Genomic DNA, 26,834 nt, shown 5'->3' with positions numbered 1-26,834 from the left:
GTCCCTATCCTGGGGTTCATTTCACTTAACTTCATCGTATCTGATCACATGTACATAGATTTGGAACATTTCTGCTTGTCCTAGTCATATACTAGTTATTGTAAATAAGATAAACCATGGGACCTGTTTCTTTGGGCATGCCTTACTTGACTTAACATACTTTTTTCCAAGTTTTTCCATTTCCTAACAAATTGGAAGATATCATTCTTTCTGATGAAGACATAGAATTCATATACGTATATATATGTATGTATATATATATATATATATCATATTTTCTTGATCCATTCATCTACTGAGGGGCATCTGGATTGGTTCCATATCTTAGCTATGTTAAATTATGCTGCAATAAACATACTTGTGCTGGTAACTTTAGTATGACCTTGTTTGTGATCATTTGTGTAAATGCCCGAAAGTGGGATTGCTGGATCATAGGGGAACTCTATGTGGAGACTTTTGAGGAACCTCCATACTGCTTTCAAATGTGGCTGAACAAGTTTTACACTCCCACCAACAATGCAGTAGGGTTTCCTTTCGGCCATATCCCCTCCAGCATCTGTTGTTATACCCATTCTAACAGGTGTAAGTTTGAATCTCAATGTTGTTTTGATTTGCATTTCTTTTAGGGCTGGAGAAGTTGAACATTCCTTCATGTGTCTATTGGCCATTGTTATTTCCTCTTCAGAGAAGTTTCACTTCAAGTCTTTAGCCCACTTATTTTTATCAGGTAGTTGTGTCTTTGATGATTTGTTGTTGGGGAATTTCATTTTTTGAGTTCCAAGCATATTTTAGATATGAAACCCATGTCTATTGTATGGCTAGTGAAGACCTTCTCCTAATCCATAGGATTTCTATTGATTTTGCTAGCTATGTCTTATGCCATGCAGAAGCTCTGAACTTTCATGCAATCCCATTTGTTCAACTGTTCTTTGAAGTTGTGTTTCTGGGTCTCTATTAAGAACATTTCGGCCTGTGCCAAGGAGACCTAGGGTTTCTCTTATTTCTTCCAGTAATGTTTTCAAGGTATCCGCTTTGACTCTGAGGTTGACAATTAATTTTTTAGGCCAGTGCTTATTTTCTTTTCCATCTTTTGTGTTCATAGGACTGTGTGTATTTTGTGTAAACAGGCTGCTCTACAAAGTATCATTCCAGGTCATATAGTAGTTATTAAATGGCTCTATGTAAGTATTTTGTAATGACATAGAGCTTTCTAATGACTTACTTACATAAATCTATTAATGTTAATTATCATGAAAAATGTGAAACCTCTATTCTTTTGCCCATCTCCATCCTTGTTATCTGTGTTGTGTAGCAGTTTATATCACAGTCAGCATAACTGAAGCTGGCGCATCGAACAGACATGTACTTGTTGGATCCTGGCTGTGAGATGGCCCCAAACACAGCAAATATCAGCATCAATGAGACCGAAGTAATTGTCCCAGGTGCCTAGTTGTATGAATGTCCTCAGCTTCCAATGGTCTCACTTGCTTCTGTCAGAAGCGTGGTGATGGTCTGTCACCATCAAAATTCACACTGAAGCTTAACTTCTCAATGTAGCAATATAAGGAGGTGGAACTTTTAAGAGAAGTTTCAGTCATAAATGGATTAATGTGATCTCATCAATTTTCAAGGGACTAACAGTGTCACTGTTAAGTTTTTGAAATCAACCTATGCCCCTTACTCCCTGTCATTCTAGCACATGTCATGATGCGGAGAAGCTCTGTGATATGATGCACCTAGGGGAACTTGTCCCATGTGCTACCATGTGATTTAGACTTTCCAGCCACTGCTATTGTGATTGAAATAGACCTTTTATTCCTTATGAAATATACAGCTTCAAGGATTTTGTTAAATGACCAAATGAACTTAGATGCTATTCTTTCTATGTTTTCATGGAACTGAGGATTAAACTGAGGGCCTTACACTTACTAGGCAGATATGGTACCAGTTGAGCCTGCATGCTCCCAACCCTTTTTATTTTTTAGTTTGCTTTTTATATAGGGTCTTGTGCTAACTTCAATCAAGCCACCCTCAGTACCCAATCTTCCTATACCTCTACATCCCAATATCTGGATTTACAGGCCTGTGACACCACAGTTTGCCCCTTAGAATATGCTATTCTTTTGGGGAAAGAGAAACAGACCCCTGAGATGCTTATGTGGTTTTGTGTATGTGCTTGTGTGTGTGTGTGTGTGTGTGTGTGTGTGTGTGTGTGTGTGTGTATTCATGGGAACTGTTCTTGGTGATTTACTTATTACTGAGGGTGAGTATTCCTAAAGAATCTGTATTCTTAATTCCTTTCACAGAAAAAGAAATGCTTCTCTTCGTGCAAATGGTTCTCAACTGTATTCTTAGCTCTTCAGAATGCTGAGATTTGGGGATAACATTGTTAAGCCAGGTGAGCCAGGAAAAGTCCATGACACTCTTTTCTCCAATTAATCACCAAAAAAAGTCAAAAATGGATCTGTGGCTTAAGTAATATAGTAGTATTCTTGAGAGAAAATATAGGAATAGCAACTAGAGCCTCATTAAGGCTCAGGACCAGTACCCGTACAAAATCTTAGCTAGCACTCGTGCTATTACAACGAGCTCTTGTGCAGTTACAAGTCACCATTATATCTAATGGATAATCTCTACAGGACAGTTGCAGTAAAAAATATCTTGTATTTCTTCATAAGATATGTTCTTTCTGGACCAGTTTTATGCCCCATTTCTCTTTCTGGAATGATGTCTTCATTTTGAAATAGAGGAAAAATTCAGCGTGGAATTTGCTTCCGGATCCCTCCCAAATGCATTATTAACATGTTTTTTTTAATTTTTTGGCAATCTTGGGGAATGAACTCAGGTCCTGGGCACTGTCACTGAGCTGCTTCTTTGCACAAGGCTAGCACCCTACGCACAGTGCCACTTCTGGCTTTTTCTGTTTATGTGGTACTGATTAATTGAACCCAGGGCTTCATTCATGCTAAGCAAGCACTCTAACACTAAACCACATTCACAGCCATATGTTCTGTCTAAAATATGTCTAACGTGTTTACCTCTGTCCCATCTCTGAACCCACTGCCACTGCTCTTCAATATATCCTGTTTAACTCCTATTTTTCATTCCCTATAACTGCCAAATTATTTTCCACTCGACGTAAGGAACTATCTTAAATTTCACACTTCATTGGCTAAAGTCAATCAATAACTTAACATTACCAGTATCTGAAATTGAGGACAGAATAATAAAAACCCTTTTCCACATTTTTTTCGGCAGTGGGCTTGAACTCTGGACCTTGGGCACTGTATTTCAGCTCTGCAGCTCAAGGCGAGTCCTCTAACACTTGAGCCCCACAGTGCTACTTCCAGTTTTCTGAGTTTATTGGATAGAATAGTCTCTTGGCCTTTCCTGCCCTGGATGGCTTTCAACCGACAGCCTCAGATCTCATACTCCACATAGCCCCAGTGCCCAGCTAATAAATAGCTTTTCATATGTATCAGGTGATACACAACAACTCAGACCCTTGGGAAGTCTTGTATCTTCCAGTCTGGCCAGGATCTCACCCCACAATATGCTCTGGTAGAAAACAAAATTAAGGACATTCTACAAATGTAATTGGGTCCCACAAGAGTTGGGTATAAGTTATTTCCAAGGAGTGAGTGCAAATTAAGGCCTTTCTAGAAGTCAATGACGCCAACAGAATGAATCAAGCAGTAAGGAGAATATGTTTGTCAAGAAAGTATGGGGGTGTCTAGGAGCTGACAACAGTGAGTGTATGATAGGTGACCAGAAAGCAGAAACCACAGTCTCACAACCACAGGACCTACATCCAACCAGGCATCCCTTAAGCTTGTAAGAGATCCCCAAATTCTACGAGACTCTAGCCTGGTGGCCCTCTGCTATAGACAAACAACACCCAAACTACCAGCCCAAACTTCTAACCTACAATATTTGGTATTCAATGGATGAACAAATAAATTTGTGGTAATTTGCCACATAACATGAATAAATAAATGCATCTCTCAGAATGCTGTTGCCTCACACCTGTAATCCCAGCTACATAGTTGACTGACATCTGAGGATCCAGATTTAAAGGGATATCAAGCAGCAACATCTGTGATATTCATATTGCCAATAACTAACAAAAACCTGGAAATGGTGGTATGGCTTAAGTAGTAAGGCAGCAACCTTAAGGGAAAAGATAAGTAAAAGCAGAAGACCCTAAGTTGAAACTCCAATACCAGCACACACACACACACACACACACACACACACACACACACACACACACACACACACACACACACACAACACACACACACACACACAACCACAAAAAAGAATAGGAAAATGAAAACATTTGTTGAAGACCACTTGGTATTTTCTCTTCTCTGTGTAAAGCTCCAACATCTCTCAAAGTTTTTCCTTGTGCTTGAAGTAATTTATTAAAATTCTATAACACCACCATAAAAATATCTAACTACACAACTACACAAATATGTTGGCCACACACTTTTCTATATATCATATTGTAATTGTTACTGCAAACAAAGTAACTTTCCTACTAATTTAGTCTAATTACAGAAATTGGATTTGTATCTTAGTTTAAATTAAACTTCTTAACTAATCAAAGGGAAAACTTATGCTATATCGTCAGCTACATTCCTTTCTGTCACTTTTCCTACAAATGAAATTAGTTGATTACAGCATTTAAAATTCCTATATTCCAAATCAATACGAGACTGATTAAAACTAAAAAATTTAAAGTGTTTTCAATTCCTGTCTCATTTGGACAAAGTACTTAAAGATATCTTTGGACTTCCATAGAGATATCATATCCAAAAGAACTATAAATTCTGACCTACGTCTATAAACATCCCATGGAAATTTCTAGAACATTCCATTTTTCTTAGAACAATTCAGGCTACCAACAAACTCACTAAAGGTGAGAAGAGAAGAATCAAGTTTGCAATGACATTTTACAAAAGCCTTATTCACATGTGGATACATACATAAAGCTGTGAAATGTTCAGGTATACCTGGAAAGAAAAGGAACTCACCCTTCAAAGAGAGCAAAACCCTTGGCAGGAACTACACATAATGGCACTTTAGCTCTTTGCTCAAGCCTGGTGCTCTACCACTTGAGCCATACTCCACTTTTGGCTTTTTAGTCATGAATTGAGGACAAAGGCATCATGATCTTTCCTGACCAGGCTGGCTTTGAACCTTGATCCACAGATCTCAGTCTCCTGAGTAGCCATCATTACAGGAATGAGCCATCAATGCTGGCATTAGTGACAGGCCAACACAATGATTTCAAGCCCCAATACCAGTACAAAAACCAAAATCACAATCAAACTTAATAACCAATAAATATACTAATAGCCTATTAAACCAATATAATTAAATGTGGAGGAATGTGAAAGACATCAGAAAATTATTATCATTATTAGATTCTCTGATTTTTTAAAAATTAAAATTACTTTCCTAAAATGTAAAATAACTACAGAAGACCCCTGGTACCAAGGTGTATTTTCAAATGAGATAGCTGTTTAGGACAAACTGAAAATGCTGAAGAAAACAAAGAATTTTAGAATTCAAAGATTACTACACAGAAAATATACCTGAGAATCTGTGCTTTGAAACTGTTTCAAGTAGCTACAATAATTACACAAAAAACGACTGTTCTTATCATTAATACTCCACAAAAACAGGTCTACTTTATTCCCTTTATATAAGAATGCTCTGAAAAATTTTTCACTTTTCAAAAATGACACTAAAAAGACTCTGTCTTTCAACAACCCCAAATTTTTTATCTTAGCATTTATAATAAATATATCAAGTATCTTCTTTGGATTTGTAATATCATAACAACTTTTAAATTGTTCTTTTATCTTTGATGCTGAGGAGGGGTGTATTTTCACAAAAGAGGACAAGGAAACACTCAGTAGATCACTTGATTTAAATGTAAGTGGATTACTTTGGAGGCTGAGATATGAAAATCATGGTTGAAAACCAGCACAGGCAGGAAAAAAGAGACTCTTATCTCCATCTGAAAAACAAAAAGCTGGAAGATGTGGCTCAAGTGGGAGGGCGCTAACCTTGAGCAAGCAAAATCAAAAGGGTGGTTGGGATAGAGGACAGCACCCAGGGCCAAACTTCAAACTCAAACATCATCACACATATACACAAATAAATCTGACAACAATTCAGATTAATATCATCTGAACTGCCTAATGGGAAAAGTGCATGAGAATTTAAATATATATTTATTTTTTTTCTAAATATATTTATTTTTAAGAAATACATTTTTGCAAAAAATACATTAGCATTTTCAATTATGGTTAAAACTTTTACATGATTGCCAAGCGTCTGTGGCTCACACTTGTAATCCAAGCTACTCATGAGGCTGAGATATGAGATTGTGGTACAAAGACAGCCCATGCTGAAAAGTCCGTCAGACTCTTATCACCTGAAAGTTGGAAGTGGAGCTGTCGCTCAAGTGAGCACCAGTCTTGGGCTGAATCACTGAGGGACAGTGCCTAGGCCCAAATTTCAATCCTCATGACCAAAATTAAATTTTTTACATGGTCAAAACACAAGAAAAATTCTGGGAATATATTGGCTGGCATACTTCATTCTGCCTTAAGCAAAGGAACTTCGTGTTTGGATTTGGAAACACTATTATAAGATCATTTTTGCCATAGCATCATTTTGGTTCAAGTTAAAGTGTTTGGCCTACAAAAGGAGGCTTGTGGTCAAGATATGAAAATTTATCTTAAATCATCAATGCAACTGAATTGATCTCTTTTGTGGTGAAGTTCCTCACGTCACTCAATGTTAAGATGTCTAGGATGACACATACATTAACTCACAACCTTTCAACAAATCTAAACAGTCAGACTGAGCATGGTGGATATTGTTAGTATGGAATGTAGCATGCAAGATAGAAAAGGAGGAACCTGAGGGGAGCTTCAGACCACAGTAAACTCACTTAAGATGAACTTATGTTCCTGATGAGTAGATGTTGAAGGCATCATCACTAAGTTTCCAAGGATATGTTGTATCCCTCAACAGCTATATAGTGAGGAAAAGCCTGTCATAATAAGTTTCTAACAATATTTCTGTTTCTATATCAGTTTCTACCAACATTTCTGTTTCTAGACTATGATTGTGTCTAACTAGATTACTCAAAACCTAAAAATTTGAAACATTCCAATACAGTGGAATATACCATTTTCTTTCCATCTTACACTCAGATGTAAGGAGAATTTTAAAAAGATGTTCTGGTGCTGGTTTATAGTTCATTGAGAGTTCTTGACTAGCTAATGAAATGTCCTGGGTTCAATCCTCATAAATACAAAAGAAGATACAAAATCAGGAGGCCAAGTCCAGAAAGTGGAAAGTAATTCAACTAAATCTCCTGAAACACAGACAACTCTCCTGGGATGTGTTAGGAAAAGAAGAAGAAGAAAGGCCTCCCCTGGCACCTGCCATAGCTAACAAGTGTGTTATATCTGGACCAATCAAACCTCAGGCAATCAAAACTGAAGAACCCAAACCATAAAGACTGTGATTGACTACAGTGTATTGAGAGATGAGGGAGGGAAAATGGGGAGAAAGAAGGCTGGTAATGACATCTGACCATGGTACCCGCACCTGGGCTGACAGTGACCAGGAAGATGGAGGTCTAGGAGGTGAAGAATAATAGACCCTTGGGCAGTGAATTTTTGTATGCCCTAGAAGCTGTGTTCAAGCCCCAGTTGTGGAACAACATAGAGGTAAAGAAAAGGAAGAGAAAAAAACAGAAAGGAAAAGGAAAAAAAAAGAAAAGGACTTATCACTTGAATACATTTTATACATTAACTATGTCTCATGGGTATAGGTAATATTAATCTGTTACCCCAGATATGTGCTATTCTATGAATTGGTCTTTACTACAAACCTTTTCCCAGGATGCCAGAGAGTTTTGTCCTGCCAGGTGAATAGTTAGATGGAGTTTCATTCCTTTAGTCTATATTTTGGGGCATGGGGACTCTAGTAGGCTGGGCTTACCTCCGACAGATCACAGATGAGCACAGGCACACAGCACATGGAGAGAACTCTACTGGACAGCACTGTTTCTGTTAAGTGGACCCAACCCCTTTTCTTCCTCCCCTACTAACACCTCCACTCTGATACGTACCTTGCCCATTACCTCCCCATGTTTTCCCAGCCTTCCACCCTGCTATGTGCTCTACCCCCCATTTTGGATCAATCCCCTTCTTGATGTCAGACACCCCTCAGTGCTCCATTAATTCTCCTGACCCACCCATCTCACAGCCCTCACTGCCTGGCCCTCCACTTCCGTGTGAACACAGGCATGGGAAAGGGGATGTGCCTATGTCCAGCACTTACTACATAATGCCAGGTGCCAGAATGTTCCAAACATGAGCTATGGCTGCCACAGAGAAGGAAAGCCCAGGTCAGACTCTGATCCTCCTCCATGCCTGGGTAAGCCTGGACAGCCCCAGGGCTCTCTGGTTTACCTGAGTTCACTGGTGGTTGTGGGGCTGGAGATGCAGACCTCACAGCCATCTCCTCAACCAGTTCTGTGCCTTCCTGAGGGATATTTGCCTTCACTGTGTGGACCTCCATCTTCCTATTCAGTGTGGGCCTAGCTGTGGGCACCATCCCATGATGACCCTGATTTGAGGTGAGAGAGCTCCCCTCCCTAAACCCCTCTCTATTGCATTTTCTTCTCTGCTCCTCTATGGGAGCCTCCCATCTCAGACCAGTTTCAACTGAAGTGGCCCATCCCTTCTTCCTGGGCCCCAATATCCCCTGCCAGAATCCCACTTCGACCACCACTCAGCACACCCACCCCTGTCCCCTCAACACATGGGCCACCCCTGCCCAGTTCTCTGGCCCTCCAGTGCCCCAAAAACCTTAGTTGGGTTAAGGGTGTTGGGACCCATCTGCCAAAGGCAACCCTACAAGACCCAGTTTCAAGGTAAAGGGGCACAACTCCCTCTAATCTTCTCCTCTCCACCACTGATGGTGTGAACCTCACCCTCAACCCGCCCCCACTCTTCTCAGTGTAGGAAGATTTGTGGGTGAGGGAATGAAACTCCTCCATAGAAGGAAGATAGGGACTTAGAAGTCACCCCCCATCCCCTCTTGGTCATGCCCTCAGTATTCACCTGTTGTTATGAAGGAACTTCTTGAGGCATTGGAGCTGAGAAAGATGTTGCCTCTCCTAACTGGTGCTGCATCTGTTGCAGAGACATGGTCCCCCCAGTGCCTCTTAGGCATCACCAGCCAGCAAACCTCCACTTTCAAGGACACTGTGCAGTTAACTGCTGGAGCCATCACCAAAGACCAAGATTCAATGTAGTGTCCCCCTCCTCTCGCCCCCTTACATTGCCCTCTTCTCCATTCTCTCCTCTGCCCCCCAGCAGGAGCCATCCCTAGGACAGGGCTCTTAAGTGTTAAGTGAGCTGAATCTCTCTTCTTCTCCCCTTTTTATTGCTAGGTTCTCCACTGGGGTCCCCTTCCTCATTATCCCCCTGCCCATCAGCAACCCTACACTGTCCTTCACCTTCCCAAAACCAATTGTTTCCCCTGTCCACCCCAAATCATGCTTCCTCACCCAAGTGCCTGCCTTACCCTTTGCTTTCCCCACTCCATCCCCCATCCCTTACATCCCCTGCCACCCATTCCCACCATTCCGCATCCCAACCCTTCCTGTGTGAAAGGATGTGTGTGGCATGCACGTAAGTAGACGATGCAATTGGACTGAACCATGGCAACACAGTCGTTGGAGAAGGAAAGCAGGGAATCAGAGTCTTCCCTGTCCACCATTACACCTTTGACCTTGTAGCACATTTGGTTGCTCAGTTCCCATACATCTGCTGGTACTGGAGCTAATGTTGGTTCGTCTTTATCCTGACCATGTGGGACCTCTACTTTCCTGGTCAGTTTTGGGGCCATGGGCAGGAGCCATACCTGAACAGTCCTGAATCAATGAAAGTGGGGCCTAACTCCTCCCAGCTGGTACCCCTCTCCCTGCCCACCCTTATCCCCACTCACCTCTTGACCCTAGTGCCCCACCCCCCCTCCCTGTCCACCTCCTGGCTCAGCCCCTCTGTGGGAAAATATGTTCAGGTGAAGGAACATGCATGTGTTCACATACAACACACAGAAGTGGTGCCAGACTGGTCTGAATCCAGTTGTGGTGGCCGCAGAGAAGGAAGGCCCTGGCTCAGAGTTTTCTCAGCATCCCTTCCCAGCTATGACTTGTAGAGTTTCGGGTTCCTTGTTTTCCCCATGTCCACTGGCATTTATGGGGTTGGAGGTGCAGCCCTTGCCTCCCTCTCTCAACTGGTGTTATGCTTGGCACAGCCACTAGGGGAGCCTGAGGGATCTTCAGCTTCACCATATGACCTTCCTGCTCAATGTGGGCCCAGCTGTGGGAGCTATCTTCAGAGGACCACATAAGGTACATGAGCCCCTCTCCTTCATTCCTTGTTTTGTAATTTCTCCCCTGACCCCTGTGGGAGAAATTTCAGAACAGCCCCAGCCCTGTTTTGAGAAAATTTGGTTCCACCCCCTCTTCTGAGGCTTCTATAACATCTGTTCCACCTCCTCTCTTGGCTGTGGCCTGTTTTCCTGGGGATTATGGGACAAGAGCTGGGGATGCTGCCACAATCAACAACCCACTATAGCTTCAACTGCAACAAGGAGGTTCTGCATATGGACCTCTTCATCCTCACCTGGTACGCTTCCATCTTTCTGGTCTGTTTCTTTCCAAGTGATGGTGCCATCCCACATGCCCTGGTTTCGAGGTAAGTGGACCACATCACCCCTACTTAGAAACTGATCTTGGGAGAAGGGTTGTGCCCTTGTGTATACATTCATAGGAACACACAGACATGATGCCAGATTGAACTGGAGATGCTCAACAGGACCAAGAGAAGGGAGGCCAGATCTTGTAGTTTCTCCCCTCCCCAACTTGCTTTCTCCACCATGGTCTGTGTATCCCAAGGTTATAGTACTGGAACTGTGGATGCTACTGTCCTCCTCAACCAACACTCCTTCTGTCCCTGTCTGACATAAGTGGGTGCCCTTCCACTCTACAATTGAGGGAACAAATTGCTGGTAATGGATTTTGTGCATTAATGCATGTGTTTACTGGAATGTATGCAGGTTGTGCCAAAGTCGCGAGGCAGGTGCTACATTAGACCTAGGAGAAGTAAGGCCAGGTCTTGCAGACTGCCCTGAGGTGGAGCCCAGTTAACTGTTCTTCACTTTGTGGACTGCATCTTGCTGGTTCCTCCCAGTAGTCCCAGTTACTCTCATCCCAGATACACCAATTTTGTGGCCCTTCTTCCTCGTTTCTGGGAAATAATCCCCGGGTGGGGTTTTTTGTGTATGTGATTGTAACTGTGCATACCAAAGCTTGAGGTACACACATTTGCCTCTTCCTATTAAATTGTGGTTTCAAGGGAAGGAAGGCCATACGCAGAGTATTTCAGGCTTCGTTTCCAGGCTATAGACTGCATTGCCCTGGGTTATGTGCTTAGAGCCTGCAAAGATTCTGTCTGTCCTTCCAAACCAGTGATCCACCTGCTACAGAACATGATGAACTCTTTTTCTTTACTTTTTTTTAATACTGTAGAGATTGTTTACAATTACATGAGAAAGTGTTTACAATTACATGAGGGCACATCCCTTCCAGCATCTGTTATTAGAGTTATTTTTTATATTAATAAGTTTTTTATATTATGAAAAAACCATACAGAAGAGTAACAATGACATTAACAAGGTAATGAGTACATTTCTTATCAAGAAAGAAATGTACATGAGTACATTTCTCATCAAGCATTGTTGCCTCCTCCTTTGTTTTTCCACTACCATCCCTTCCCTCCCATTTCCACAACTATACATCCCTAACCCCTGCCTAAATTGTAAAGTTTATTTTTTAACAGTGTTTTGTACATCTCATTATTACAATGGGTCAAGTTGTATCCCTTTTTAAACATTTTGATTTTTTCCCTTCCCCTCCCCAAATTATACCAACATCGAATACAGTGAAATGGGATAGACCGTGGGGGAGGAACATACAAAGCAACAAAAAAAAATCACATGGTACCTTATAGGTACGATAGAAAAAATAACATTAAGGGCAAAAAAAAAATCTGTCCCAATCTTGGGGTGCATTTCACTTACTTTCATCTTATCAGATCATAAGAACATAGCTTCTGACATTTTCTACTTGTCCTAGACATATACTAATTATTGTAAATAAGGGAAACCATGGGAACTATGTTTCTGTGGGCCTCGCTTACTTCACTTAACATAATTTTTTTCCAAATCTTGCCCTTTCCTAACAAATTGGGCTATGTCATTCTTCCTGATGGAGGCATACAATTCCATTGTATGTATATACCACATTTTCATGATCCATTCTTCTACTGAGGAGCACCTGGGCTGCTTCTATATCTTGCGTATGTTAAAAATGGTGTGATAAATATCGTTGTGCTGGTAACCTTAGTATGGCTTTGTATGTTATTGTTTGGGTAAATGCCCAAAAGTGGGATTGCTGGGTTATAGGGGAGCTCTATGTGGAGTCTTTTGAGAAGCCTCTATGTTACTTTCCAAAGTGGTTGAACAAGATTACACTCCCACCAAAAATGCAGTAGGGCTCCCTTCTGGGCACATCCCCTGCAGCATATGCTGTTTGAGTTCTTTTTTGTATTAATAAGTTTTTTATATTGTGAAAATACCGTACAGAGTGGTAACAATGACAAGAGCAAGGTAATGAGTACATTTCATATCAAGCATTGTTGCCTCCTCCTTTGTTTCCCCTCACTATCCCTTTCCTCCATCTCCCTCCCTGGCCCCCCAAAGTTGTAAAGTTCGTTTTTCAACATAACATCTTGTACATCTCATTGTTGCAATGGACCCACCTGTATCCCTATTTAAACAATTTTTTTACCCTTCCCCTCCACAAATTATACCAACATCAACTACAGGGAAAACATGGGTTATACCATGGGGGAGGGAAATACAAAGCAAAAAAGAAATCATCTTTTAAATATGTTAGAAATAATAAAAAAAAACATTTGAGTCCTTATCTTGGGACTCATTTAGACTAACTTCAACTTGTCAGACTGCTTCTGCTTGTCTCAGACATATTCTACTTATTGTAAGTAAGGGAATCCTTGAGACCTATGTTTCTTTGGGCCTGGCTTACTTCACTTAACATAATTTTTTCCAAGTCTTTCCATTTCCTAAAAAATGAGGCAGTATTTTTCTTAATAGGAGAACTGTCTTCAACAACCTTTCCCCCTTCGACCCCAATTTGATTCCAGTTCAGCTGCATTAAAATCTTGAATTCAGAGCAAATCTGGGAAACCCTGGTCACCATGCGGCTCAGCAGGACCACACATTTAGGGCAGTAGGTGAAGTCAGCTACTGTGTGGGAAGCAGGGCTTTTTGGTTTAGTGGATGGTCGCACATCCACTCTCACATAGAACTTGGCGGAGGACAAAGCACTTCCATACTTGCTCAGTCGGGTCCATCCACCCTTTTGTTTGGGGGGGGGGTCCGGTCATGGGGCCTGAACTCTGGGCCTGGGCATTGTCCCTCAGTTCTTCAGCTCAAGACTAGCACTCTACCACTTGAGCCACAGTGCCACTTCCGGTTTTTTCTTTTTGCTTATGTGGTGCTGAGGAATCGAACCCAGGGCCTCATGCATGCAAGGCAAGCGCTCTACCACTAAGTCACCTCTACCACTGAGGCACCTTCCCAGCCTCAAAATACTGATGAAATTGATTTTTTTTTCAGTCATGGGGCCTGAACTCTGGGCCTGGGCACTGTCCCTGAGCTCTTCAGCTCAAGGCTAGCACTCTACCACTTGAGCCACAGCACTACTCTACTCCAGTACCCTTGGTTTCTGATTTTTTTCTTCAGTATTGAGTATGGATTCAAATGAAGAATTCAGATGACACCTGACTGCAAAAATGTTTATAAACAAATAAGCCTAGTCTTCTTACATTTTGGCATAAAGCTGTGAACTTCATAACTTTGTAAAACAAGGTATAGAGCAAATACAGAGGAGAATAAAGTATATTTACTAAAAAAAATGGGGCAATTGTTGGTGGGAGTTTAAACTTATTCAATCAGTTTGGAAAATAGTATGGAAGTTCCTCAAAAAACTGCACCTAGAGCTCCCTGGCGACCCAGCAATCCTACTTTTGGGCATTTACCTGAATGATCACAAATAAGACCATACTAAAGCTACCAGCACAAGTATGTTTATTGCAACATTATTTACCATAGCTAAGATATGCAACCAACCCAGATGCCCCTCTGTAGATGAATGGATCAAGAAAATGTGGTATATATAAACAATGCAATTCTATGCCTCCGTCAGAGTTCTTCATTATAGCCATTCAAACTGGGGTGAGGTGGAATCTCAATGTTGTTTTCATTTCTTTTATGTCTAGAAAGGTTGAGTATTTCTTCATGTTTCTTTTGGCCATTGTTACTTCCTCTTTAGACAAGTTTCTCTATAAGGCTTTAGCCCACTTATTTATTGGGCAGTTGTTTCTTTGACTATTTTTTGTGGCACAATTTAATTTTTTGAGCTCCAAGTATATTTTAGATATGAGACCCTTCTCGGTTTTATGGCTAGTGAAGATCTCCCAATACGTGGGCTTCCTATTGATCTTGTTAGCTATGTGCTTTGCCATTTAGAGTCTCTACAGCTGCATGCAATCCCATTTGTGCGACCTTTATTTGATTTGTTGTGTTTCAGGGTCTCTTTAAGAAAATTTTGACCTGTGTCAAGAAGAACTAGGGTTTCTCCTATTCCCTACTTTAATGTTTTTAGTTTGTCTGCTCGGACTCCGAGGCCTTTGATTCATTTGGAGGTGATTCTGTTGCAGGGTGATATATCCAGATATAGCTTTAGTTTTCTACAGGTGATTAACCAATTTTGCCATTTAGTGAAGATGCAGTCTTTCTTCCATTCTATTTTTTTATCTCCCTTCTCGAAGATTAGGTGGCTATAGATCTGTGTGTTCATTTCTGAGGTTTAATTCTATTCCATTGATCCACGTAAGTGGTTCTTCTTCCTTCCTGACCTGTAGAAACCCAATTTTAGTGCAGGAGTTGTGAGGTGTGTCTTCGATCTTAATAGAACTTGGCTTTTTATCTCTTGCTGTCACTTACTGAATAATGGATATTAAGTTGTAATATACACAAATTTGTTGTTATTTTCCTATTTCTATTTCCTTTGGGAAATAATTTTCCATTCTTAAAACACTCACTTGTTATTCGTTAAAATTCCATGAGTTGTTTTCTACCTTTGCGTCCCTATTTGTTTTAGGAATTGTTTGCAAAGGATTTAAGTAATGGTGTACTTTGTATTTATTCATATAGATAGCTAGCTATCCTAGTGGCTGTTTATTGCATAATCTAGTATCTGATCTCAAGTTCCCAGGTAGGTTTGGTTCTTTTTTCTCTACTATTAACTTACTGTGTTTCTTCAGCTTTAATATCAGACTGTTTTGATTACTGTGTTTCAGTGTGACAAATTTTCATTTCAGGTGTGATGTGTCCACCCTTGTTCTTCCTCATTCTTTGGGTCTTTGATCTTTCAGAATCCCTCCCTTCCTCTATTGTTGGAGACCAAACCCAGGTCTTCTGCGTGGATGGCAAGTGCTCTAGCACTGAGCTACACTCCCACCCAGCTCTTAAGTATTTGAAGCAACAGTCACTGGGTCTAGGTGAGGGTTTTTAAAGTTTCCCTCCAGAACTAGGTTCTCTTTACTTAAGGTCCTTGACTTTGGTCACGGAATAAGAATTTCCAGAGAAGTCATCATGGCAAGAAAAGTTGGCATAGCTTTATTGAGTAAGCAAGCAAACAAACAGCAACAGACAGATAGAAGTACACTCAGTATGTGGGTGCTGTCACAGAGAGAAGCATAGAGCTGCTTGACATCAGGGGAGTTTCTCTAATAAAGCAAAGTCTGTCATAAAGTCATGCAGGTAATTGTTTATTTTGTCTTTTTCACTCTTGGTGTTAAACCTTTTGAATTCTTGATTATTTATTTGGTGACTCACTCTTTAGTATATTTCTTCCAGGAGAAAATACATTTTGCCATACAACTGCTGTTTATCCTTAAAATGAGGAATGCAGCCTGTTGTTTCTCAGGGTGTATTTAGAAGCAAAGAAGATGTGCTTGCATGTCTCTAAATGTCTTGTTTCTTTTTGAGTTCCTGTCTGCCATTCCTCAAGGCTTATTTTTCCTAATTGATGGTGCCTCCAATCTATACAAATTGCTGTGTAGACTTATCAAAGTATTGGATTCAATGTCTAGATTGTTTTGATGGAAATTAATACCTACTTGATGCTGTGTATTGCTGCTAACAATTGAGCCATGGTTCTCCTTTTAGCTCTACTCAATTATATTTCTAAGTTTTAATTTTCTTTACAATGTAAGCTGTATTTTTTGTTACATAGTTCTTAGTGTGCTTTTCTTGGGTTGTTTTGGTATGAACAACACTGGGGATTGAACTCATATCTCTATATGGGAAGAAAGCACTCTACCACCTAAGTCACAATCAGCTATGGCAGATTTTTTGTTTGTTTTTCTTGGTCAGGAGGCTTGAACTCTGGGCCTGGGTGCTATCCCTCAACTCTTCATGTCAAGGCTAGTGCTCTACCACTTTAGCTACTGTGCCACTACTGTTTTCTGCATGGTTGCTTGGAGATAAGACTCTCATGGGCTTTTCCTTCCCAGTCTGGAGTTGAACTGAAATCCTCAGATCTCAGCCTCCTGAGTAGCTAGGATTACATGTATGAGCCACTGCCACCCGGCTGTGGTAGTATTTTTTTTAACAATTGAAATTATTTATTTTTTTCCTAATTTAAATTAATATTTTGAGCCATCTTCCCAGCATTTTTTACCTCTTTTTTCATCCCATGGAATTGTGTATAGGACCTTTATATGTATGTATGTATGTTCATGCTTCTGTGTACATATGTGCCAACACTGAGGCTTGAATTTCTGTAACTTTTTCCAAGCAGGGTGGACACTACACCACTGAAGAAATGAGCCATATCTTCAGGGTTTTTTTTGCTGCTTAATTGATGGTAAGCATCACTATTTTGCTATTTTCAAGGATTAGGTTTTGGAGGGCAGTTCAAAGCCAAACTGTGCAGTCTCCTTACCTCTTCCCTCTAATAAACTACTCAGGAAAAGCTGCAAGTGTCACTGTGGCTCTAGGGGTAGAGCACTAGCCTTAATGAAAAGCAACTGATGTACAGTGCCTAGGCCTGAATTTAAACCCTGGGGCCAACGGGTTAAAAAAATAACAAACTCTGAATTGTCTGACCAGTCAAGCTTTAAACCATGATCCTATCTATCTTAGGTCTGAAATAGCTGGGATTACAGGTTTGAGCCTTTAGTAATAGTAATAGTTTTCTATTATTATTATTGACAGATTCTTTAAAAAACACATAATATGACTAACAGTGGCTCGTGTTTATAATCCTTGATATTTTGGAGGGTGAGACAAAAGAACCTCAGTTTGATGTTGGGCCCAATGACAGAATGTCTGAGTCTTATTTCCAACTAACAACCAAAAGTTTGGATGTAGAACTGTGGCCCAAGTTTTAAAGTCATAGCCTTGATCAGAAAAAGCTTACAGACAGTGCTCACACAATGAGTGCAAGTCCCAGGATCAGCACAAAAAATTAAAGTAAATAGAGCAAAAAATAATGCCAGGTATCACTATGGATAGTTTCCTACTTTTCCTAATAGCCACCACAAAGAAAAATAGACAAACCAACAAATTGTGTATCCACAGGCCGATGAAACTTTGGCTGATATATCTGCACTAATTATATTTTTAAAAAGTCTTATACTCTTTCATTTAGAAAGTTAGCCTAAAAATAATGACTGTTGAAGAGAAATTGTATGTGATGACTACTTCAATACATTTTTTAGTTTTATTAAAAGGAGATGTCACCTATTTATCAACTTTTAAATATATATATATATATATATATATATATATATAGCATTATTAAATAAATTTCAACTAAATATTAACTTCACTGTCCTCTAAATTGAAGTGGTGACCTATATTTTATACCAGAGTGAGTTATTTAAACATTAGGGAGATAATTGAGGCAATGAAAAGGGAAGCAGGAATAAATGTTCCTTTCAGAGCAACTTGGTTTGAGGCTGACCACCAAGGTAGGTCTTTAAGAGGCCAGGGTTGTTTCTCATTCCTAAGGTGCCTTTCCTTGACTGGTCCTCCTCCCCTTGAATCTAAACAAAGGAATTGCTTATATGTGTGAGAACAGCAGCAGCTTGACTTAAGGTTTCCTTTAAATCATCTTTCTTATGTTTAAATGCAGGAACTAGAGAAGTCACTGGCTGCCTGAACTCTAACTTTGAAAGAAATTCCAAGTATGAAGTCCAATCTGAGCCGCCACATTGTGGAGAAGGACATGGTGGTGGCAAAGAACAGATAGAACTCTTGCACAGAACATGCACATTCGTCCTCCTGTGTGTAAGTCAGTAAGTCTGCCGATAGGAAACTGCAATGTCCAACATTTCAATGTTAGAAAGAAGCTTTAATTTTGTTACAGTTCCTTTTCAGTGGGATCCCTGCTTCTCCACTGTTCCTTTAGATTCTGTAATTTTAGAAGGCAGCAGCATGCTTAACAGAAACAACCCTTCCTTCCACAGCACTGGATGCTGCAAGTCTGTACACATTTATGGAAAGTTTTGAAAATATCAGGGAGGAGAACCATAAGAGGGATGACATTATAATGGGGTTCAGCTATTATTGCTTAGATGGTGACAAGTGTTGTCTGTATGTTGACAAGCCTCTGGCCTTGCTTGAGCAACACTTCATCTGAGCGTAACAGCAGGGGTCATACTGGGCTCCTCTACATACACATATAATCAATTTCTTTTTAGAAATGGTGGGTTTTGTAATCTATTAGAAGCTATCAGATTAACTGCTTGAACTCAAGAGTGTAGAGGTACTTAGCTGTTCACTGCTACTCAGGATAGTCCAGGTTAGAATGTCCCACAAGATCTTAGTTTTAGCAGCTTTCAACCGTGATGCAGTATCAGGTGATGAAATCAGACAGGAGTTCGGTCTATTTCTTCCACAGTGGAGGTGGTCAGGGTAACTATGTAGATTTTCTCCAGGTGACTGTCAGGCTGTAGCAGCAGCAGTGGCTCCAAAGGACTGTCACACTCGTGTTGGGTTGCAAATTCCTACACAGACTGGTTAAGGATACATTATATAGGCTTGGCAGGCTGTGGCCCCGTTGGTTTTTAATACTGTTTAGACAATAGCCTAGAATAATTTACCAAAGTGACAAACGTTTTACTAATCAGATATTTTGGTAAACAGACACAGAAGACTTAGATGTAATCATCTCTGACAGATGCAGTCTCCACCTTTGCACACCTGTTAACACTATTCTTTATACCTTTTTCTAAAAAGTAATAATAATTATTATTTTATATATTTTGCCTCATTTTTCCAAAATGGACTCTGGACTCTTGTTCTTAAAAGGGGGTTTATGGGCGAAGGTCCATCTTCTGTAAGTTCTTCAAGCTGACATGAGGGGCGTTGATCCTACCTTGCCAGGAACTTATAAGCTTAGCTTATTTTACAAAGAGGCTACTAGGGTAAGATTTCATTAAGAACAATATTTTAACTTTTGACAACTCTACAGACCATTTCTCCAGCTACAGTAGTGTAGCTTGTTTAGCACTCTGGTTTGCAAAAGCATCTTTCTGGATGACTTACGAATGTGATCTCTCATGACCTTACAATGCCTAAGTTATCTGTGCAGGCCTTTAGAAAGATGTCAATAGAAACACACTCAGTTTTATAATCCCCCCATTTTTTTGGGACAGATGAATTTCATGAGGCTGGTGTCAGCTCAGTTAATGCCAATTAGGGCTTTTAGCACATACAGGACTTGGGAATTAAACTATCCCTCACAATTTATAACTTTAGCTCTTTACTACTATCACAGAGGATTGGCAAGTTAATGTCCCTTACAAGGTAGTTAGTCATGGACATTAGGAATGCTTACAAACTATCTTCTCATAACCTCCTGGCTCTGACCAATTTGTGAAGGGCCATGCACAAATGACTCTAGGATATGACATTATTTCTGCCACCCAAGCAGTGGATTACTGCCTCTGGATGCCCTTCCATTGATTTTGTCCCAGGAGTGTCTTCTCCACACTGAGATAAATCCCACATTGGCATTTCCCTTAGCTGGTTGCTGGACTTGAACTTGGGTCCTGATTGCTGTCCTTCAGCTCTCCAGCTCAAGGCTAGCAGTCTGCCACTTTGAGTCCCAAAGCCACTCTGCTTGCAATTTCAGCACTCTGATGGCTGATTAGAGGTGACAGTCTCGCAGGGATTTTTTTTTGCCTGGGATGGCTTTGAACCTGTGTGCAGATCAATGAATCATATATATATATATATATATATATATATATATATATAAAATTGTGAAAATACCGTACAGATCAGTTACAATTACACGAGCAAGAAAATGAGTACATTTCTTATCAAGCATTGTTTCCCCTTCCCATCTCCTCTCCATCCCCCCCACCCCCCACACCAAAGTAGTAAAGTTCATTTGTCGACATAACGATTTGTACATCTCATTGTTGCAATGGGTCCACCTGTATCCCTATTTAAACTAAAAGACCACTTTACTCCAATTAAAAGCAACATGGTTTTCAACATAGAAGAACTTTTAAGCATGCTCTTACCTGGAACTTATTAAGAGCCAGAGTTACAACTGACAAACTTGTAAAATCCTCTGTGCTTTTCTCTGGGCTTGCTGGAAACTGTTAAAAAAACAAACAAACATAAGAGCAAACTGGAATAGCAAAATTATTTTGGTAATCCTAATTTTTCCTTTGTGCACTTTGGGGCAAATGTTCAGAACGATTTTACTTTTAAACTTTATATCCAAAAATCAATTCCTACTTTTTTAAGCCTCTTCTCAATCCCTTTTAATACTTTATACTTTAGTTTTCATTTGCATTTCACAAAGATCCCTTGAAATCTTGAGGCCAAGTGTCATTCATTGTCTCTTGGCTGCTTGATTTAAAACAGATATACAATAAAACTTTTAAACCCCAATGATAAATTTTCCCTAATGCAAGAATTACAATCACCATCACTGTACCAAGAAGCTAGACTTAACACCTTTATGACTTGTAAAAACATATCCTAATTGTAGAAGATTATTGAAAGCAATTCACATTATACAAATAAAATTTTAATCCTCTTTATAACACCTCTTTAATTTAATTTTAACACATCCAAGGAGCAGTTTTAGGAATACTAATCAGATCATCACAACACTAATTTTTACCATCATGTTTCCAGTGTCTAGCTACAGGAAAAGGGATAGAACAAAGATGGGCCACTTGGCTCCTCCTATGGAATGGGTACACACCCAATCTGAATCTTTAGGGTTAGATGAACTGTTTGCGCCAGCTTGCCCTCTTTCACCATGCGTGGACTCCTCCCAGGGCCCATCTCACCATTTGTGGACTCCCCCCCAAACCTGTCCCACCATGTATGACCAGCTGAACTGCATTTCTGCCTCACCCCTAAAGATAGGTCTTTTGTTGGCTTCTAAGTTTTTCCCCTTTCTTTTCTCTTGGTTCTTGAATGAAATACACAGTTTTAAACAGACAGTACAGGTAACATCTTTGACAGTGTTAAACTAACTTTATATTTGTATTTCCAATATTTATCCCCAAATTTTAACCAAGGGAACTAAATCTCAACCAGCCAATACATTTTTGTTTAAGCAGATAACTTGATTACAGTGTAAACAGCTTTGTGCATTTTAAAATATTAGATTTCAAAATACCAGATTTTTAATTTTCAAGTTAAATAATCCTTAAAAAACATTTTATGCTTTTTTTTAAAGATTATTCAAAATATTTGGTAATATCCAAACCTCAGAACCTTTTGAATTTTAAACTTAAACGTAACCAATTGTTATGATATGCTGACAATTCTTATCTTGAACATGTTCACACACATAAAAAACACTCTCACACTGATCTTAAAGTGCGCAAAAATTAACATCATGTACGTACAATTTCTAAAATCTTCAGATAACAAAAATTTAAGACAAGATTTTCCTTTTTTTTAACACCTTTGTTGAGCTTCATTTTCCCAGGGCTTGAATGTTTCCTAAGGCATTTCACCAAATAATCTTTTGAATACCTTTAGTTGGAGGAAGGCTGGGAGGGGGGGTCACCTGAAACTAAACAGGACCAGCTGAATGTCTCTCAACCAGGCTCACAGCAGTTTACACCCTCCCCTCAGTCAACCTCCATAGGGAGAAAATTCAGTCTGAGGCTTGAAGGAGACCAAGCTAGTCCATCAAACTTCCATGCCTCACAGAGGGGGATAAAGCAGGTCTGATTAAGCCTAGCTGGAGGCTGGAACTTTTATTCTCCCAGAGATGTTCAAATAAATAACAAAAACACAAACACAAAAACTAAGAATCCTCATTTAAAACTAGAACCAATTTTAAAACAGGACAAGAGAAGAACCAAAGTCTGAGTTGGGGACTAATTGGCCCCATCTCATCCTTACCAGAACTCTGTGCTGCTCCCACTTAGGAAGCTGAATCCAGAGTCTGTTGAGTGAGCCTGCAACTCGCACCCAGAACTTCCCTACCTCAGAAAACATAGAACAGAAAACACACCAAAGTAAACAAGACAGATAAGTGGCCACAAAGACAAAATCAGATCTCAGTGAATGCGGCAATATCTCACCACCATTCACTCACCAAGGGACTCGAACCCCATTTGCTCACCTCCGGAGGATTTTTCTTTTAGATTCCTGCAAACATTGACCCAGGGGCCTTCTAAGACAGAGGAGAATTCCCTGTCATCTTGGGTCAAGAGAAAGAAGTCCCCTCAGACTGGCAGGTTGTCCCCATGCTCATACCCTCAGCCGAGGCCTGAGGCTGAGATCTAACTGGGGCCACTTGCAGGTGGTCAGAGTCAGTTTCATAATTGACAAAGAAGCAAGTTACAAAAGTAGAACTAGCAGGGATTTTTGTTTGTTTGTTTGTTTTTTGAAATATTTAAAATGAAGTAGGACAAGGTCTAGGGATGTCCCAGGAGTGGAATTACTTTGTCCCATATTTTTCCCATAAAGTAAATCCAATTAAAACATGGCAAGCAAAAGCAAAAGCACAATGAGACACAGACAGAAACGATTATACACAGAATGAGGAGGGATCCCAAAACCAAAAGTTACTTTTTCTCTCAACCTATTTTCTCCACAAGCAAGCCCCCATCCAATTAGGACTGCTAAGACTGGTGGAATTGAGGGGTCCAGGAGTCCCTGGACCTCCTTGGCTGGAGGGGACTCTCTTGCTTTCAGACTCATTCAACTTTTGACCTCATTCTGGCGACTTCGTTATCTAGGTCAACTGCGCTTACGTTGAGGATTTTCTCAGAGCTTCTCTCCAACAGCTGAGTGCCCACACACTGTCTTCCATGCCTGGGACTTCCATCCCCCTCAGTTTGGAGCAGCTAAGAACTCTATCCTGGATGATCCCCCATTAAATGTAGTAGGAAGACCCCTACTCAGGCAGGCAAACCCACCTAGTCATCCACAGTGACAGAGCCCACCACAACAAACTTGTTAACAAAGATGCAACTCTATTGAGGAAGTTCCTACTGTGACCAGTAAGAGCCACAGCACAGGATCGGGAGCTGATACTGGGACCCCTAGTGACCCCATTCTTTGGTTTTTAAAGGCAAAAACCTATGAGGTTAAGCCTGGTCACCCTCAGTTGACCATTGGGATCATAACACAAACAAAGGATTGTACAGTCATACCAGACCACACACAGGTGGCCAATAGGCAGAGTTTAACGTAAGCATGTGCAAAAGGCAGGGTTTATGGTAAGCAAGTGATGTCACCAGTTGGAGCCAGATTACAACCTGTTTTATGGGTTAGTCTTTAACTGGTCAAGGGTGGGTTAGTTTGTTAAGGGGAGGGGGACCAGATGGATTTTCTACATTCCAGGAAGTAGGCCAACCAAGTCTAAAATCCCTAAAACAAAGGCCTAGATCAAAATGAAATCATACCAGCTTCGGCCTCATCTCAGGGTCCACTTCAATTACTATTTTTATAAATGGGGTTTTTAAACAATCCTATTTAAAGGAAATCCACACATTGGGCTGGGAAGGTGGCTCAGTGGTAGAGCACATGCCTTGCATGCATGAGGCCCTGGGTTTGATCCTCAGCACTACATAAGCAGAAAAAAAAAGCTGGAAGTGGTGCTGTGGCTCAAGTGGTAGAGTGCTAGCCTTGAGCTGAAGAGCTGAGGGACAGCGCCCAGGCCCAGAGTTCAGGCCCCACGACTGGACCCCTCCAAAAAAATAAAGCCACTTGTTGACATTCACTGTAAGTGAGTTCATGACAGACAAGGCTAGGCATTATGATACACAGCAAGGACCGCACTGCAGGATATAAAGTGCTCAGGATAGTACCATTCAATTGAGAAGTAGTAGACAAGCTCTGGCACTCCCGTTGCACTGCTAGCAATGGGAAGGCTTAAACCTCTTCCTCCACCAAGTCTTCTTCAAATTCCCCTTCTTCACCAGTAGTGGAATCTTGTCACTGCTGGTACTCAGACACTAGGTCATTTATATTTCTCTCATCCTCAGTGAACTCCATCTCATCCAGGACTCTTCTGAGCAAACACTGATATTCTTTTAGATACAATTTGGTGAAATAAAGGGAATAATTTCAATGTTTCTGGGACCCTAAAAATCACACAGGTTGTAAAGTAAGTAAAGACAATGTGGAGGAAGATACATTTTAACCCAACTAAGTACTTCTAGAAATGAAAAACAAACCCTGCCTCAATACTGGAATTGTAGTTACTTTCACAGGAGGGACAGGATCACAATGACGTCAGAGGGAAGCTAAGCTGCAAGCACTTGTCTGAACCTTGCTCACACGTTGCTGTGTTTTCATTTCTGGTGTCCTGAAGTGGTTCCCTGTTATTGCCAGGCCTTTGAAATGATCAGAAGCCCTGAAACCTTGCTGGAGGTTATCTCTGCTGGCTGTTCTTTCCCTTCAGAGGCTGCTCTGTCATGGAGGGCTTGCAGAGTGGCACTGATCTGAGTTGTTTGAGTGGCCAGGTGCATGACTCCCATGGACTGGAATAGGTGGGTTATGTGTGGATGATATCTAGATGGATAAATGCTCTGTCTAGCAAAGGGAACTGGGGTACCTTGATGTTAGGACCCATGGACCATTATGACATGCCAAATATGAAGTTGTATGCCCTAAAGCTCTGGGCAGAGGCTAAGGTTCCAGGCTCTAGGTCCACCATGATGTCCCTAGGAACTTATTTGTTGCCTGTGGGAACAAGAGTTGACTTATACCTATATTTGACAAGGAACTTAGGGGAAGAGCTTATGATTCTAAGTGGCTCTCAGCATTTATTACAGAAATTACAGCATTTGGGACATGGAAAAACAAAAGAAATCTTGAGCATGAATCAACATGCAAAAGGTTTCAGCAACTTTAACATTTGTAGTTGTCTATTTCCATGAATATTCATTCCTTTGTTTGGGCATGGTGGCCAAATTCTCAGCTACTCAGGAGGCAAAGATGAGCATAAGGGTTTGAGCCTTCCAGGGCAAAAGAAATATGAGAACCACTTTTTTTTGGTTGGTCATTTGGCTGAACTCTGGGCCTGGGCATTGTCCCTTAGCTCTTCAGCTCAAAACTAGCACTCTATCGCTTGAGCCACAGCCCCACTTACAGGTTTTTTTCAGTGATTTATTGGAGATAAGAGTCTCAGGGACTTTCCTGTCCAGGCTGGCTTTGAACCCTGATCCTCAGTTCTCAGCCTCCTGAGTAGCTAGCATTACAGGCATGAGTCACCAGCGCCTATAAGCAAGAAACTTTTGTGGTTTTTTTGTTGTTGTTGTTAATTTTATTTTATTGTAAATGTGCTGCATTTAGGAGTTACAGTTACATGAGTAAGGAAATTACATTTCTTCTCAAAAATTGTTACCCCTCCCTTTGTTGTTATCCCACTATCCTTTCCCTTCCCCAATTAGCTTTCTCAAGAAAATGAGACAGGTGCCAGGCAACAGTGTCTCATGACTGTAATCCTAGCTACTCTGGAGGCTGAGATCAGAGGATCGCTGTTCTAAGCCAGCCCGGGCAGAAAAAACCATGAGACTCTTATCTCCAATAAACTAACAGAAAACCAGAAATGGCACTGTGGCTCAAGTGGTAGAGCTGCTTGCCTTGAGCTGAAGAGTTGAGGGACAATGCCTAGGCCCAGAGTTCAAGCCCCATGTCCGACAAAAATAAAAGAGCCAAGTGTGGCTATTCAGCAAGTAGATATAGGGGGAATTCAAGTATAAGTCTTTCCTGGGGAAAAATATACACAATATATATTTTTTGTCTTATAATGTTACAATAATGGTTATCAAATAGCACATATCCCTGTATTCAAATACTCAGAAGAAACTTGGGCAATTACTTGCAATTAGCCATTTAACCTGAGTTGGCCAAAGAGACATCAGTTAAAATGATAAAATACCAGTTTGAAAATGCCCCCTTTTCTAAACATTCACATAAAGAAAACTGGCCATCTTGCTGGATATACAGGATCTAATAAAGACACAATCTAAAATATTGTTCATAGGAGTGACACAATCCCACACAACCATTTTCAACCAAGGAACTAGAAGATTGAATCTTAGACGTTACTTAAACAATATTTA

At 40.6% G+C, this 26,834-nt stretch overlaps 1 pseudogene; it reads left to right on the top strand.

Annotated features, from left to right (window-relative positions):
• The first annotated feature begins 10,641 nt into the window (after positions 1 to 10,641).
• Positions 10,642 to 26,834, top strand: part of LOC138808545 (myelin protein zero-like protein 3 pseudogene) — a 38,265-nt pseudogene continuing 22,072 nt past the window's right edge.

This window comes from Dipodomys merriami, unplaced genomic scaffold (assembly GCF_024711535.1).
Source record: "Dipodomys merriami isolate MVZ:Mamm:240054 unplaced genomic scaffold, mDipMer1.0.p SCAF_453, whole genome shotgun sequence".
NCBI classification, from domain to species: domain Eukaryota; kingdom Metazoa; phylum Chordata; class Mammalia; order Rodentia; family Heteromyidae; genus Dipodomys; species Dipodomys merriami.
Note: the sequence above shows the minus strand (reverse complement) of the source record. Positions and strands in the feature narration are given on the sequence as shown.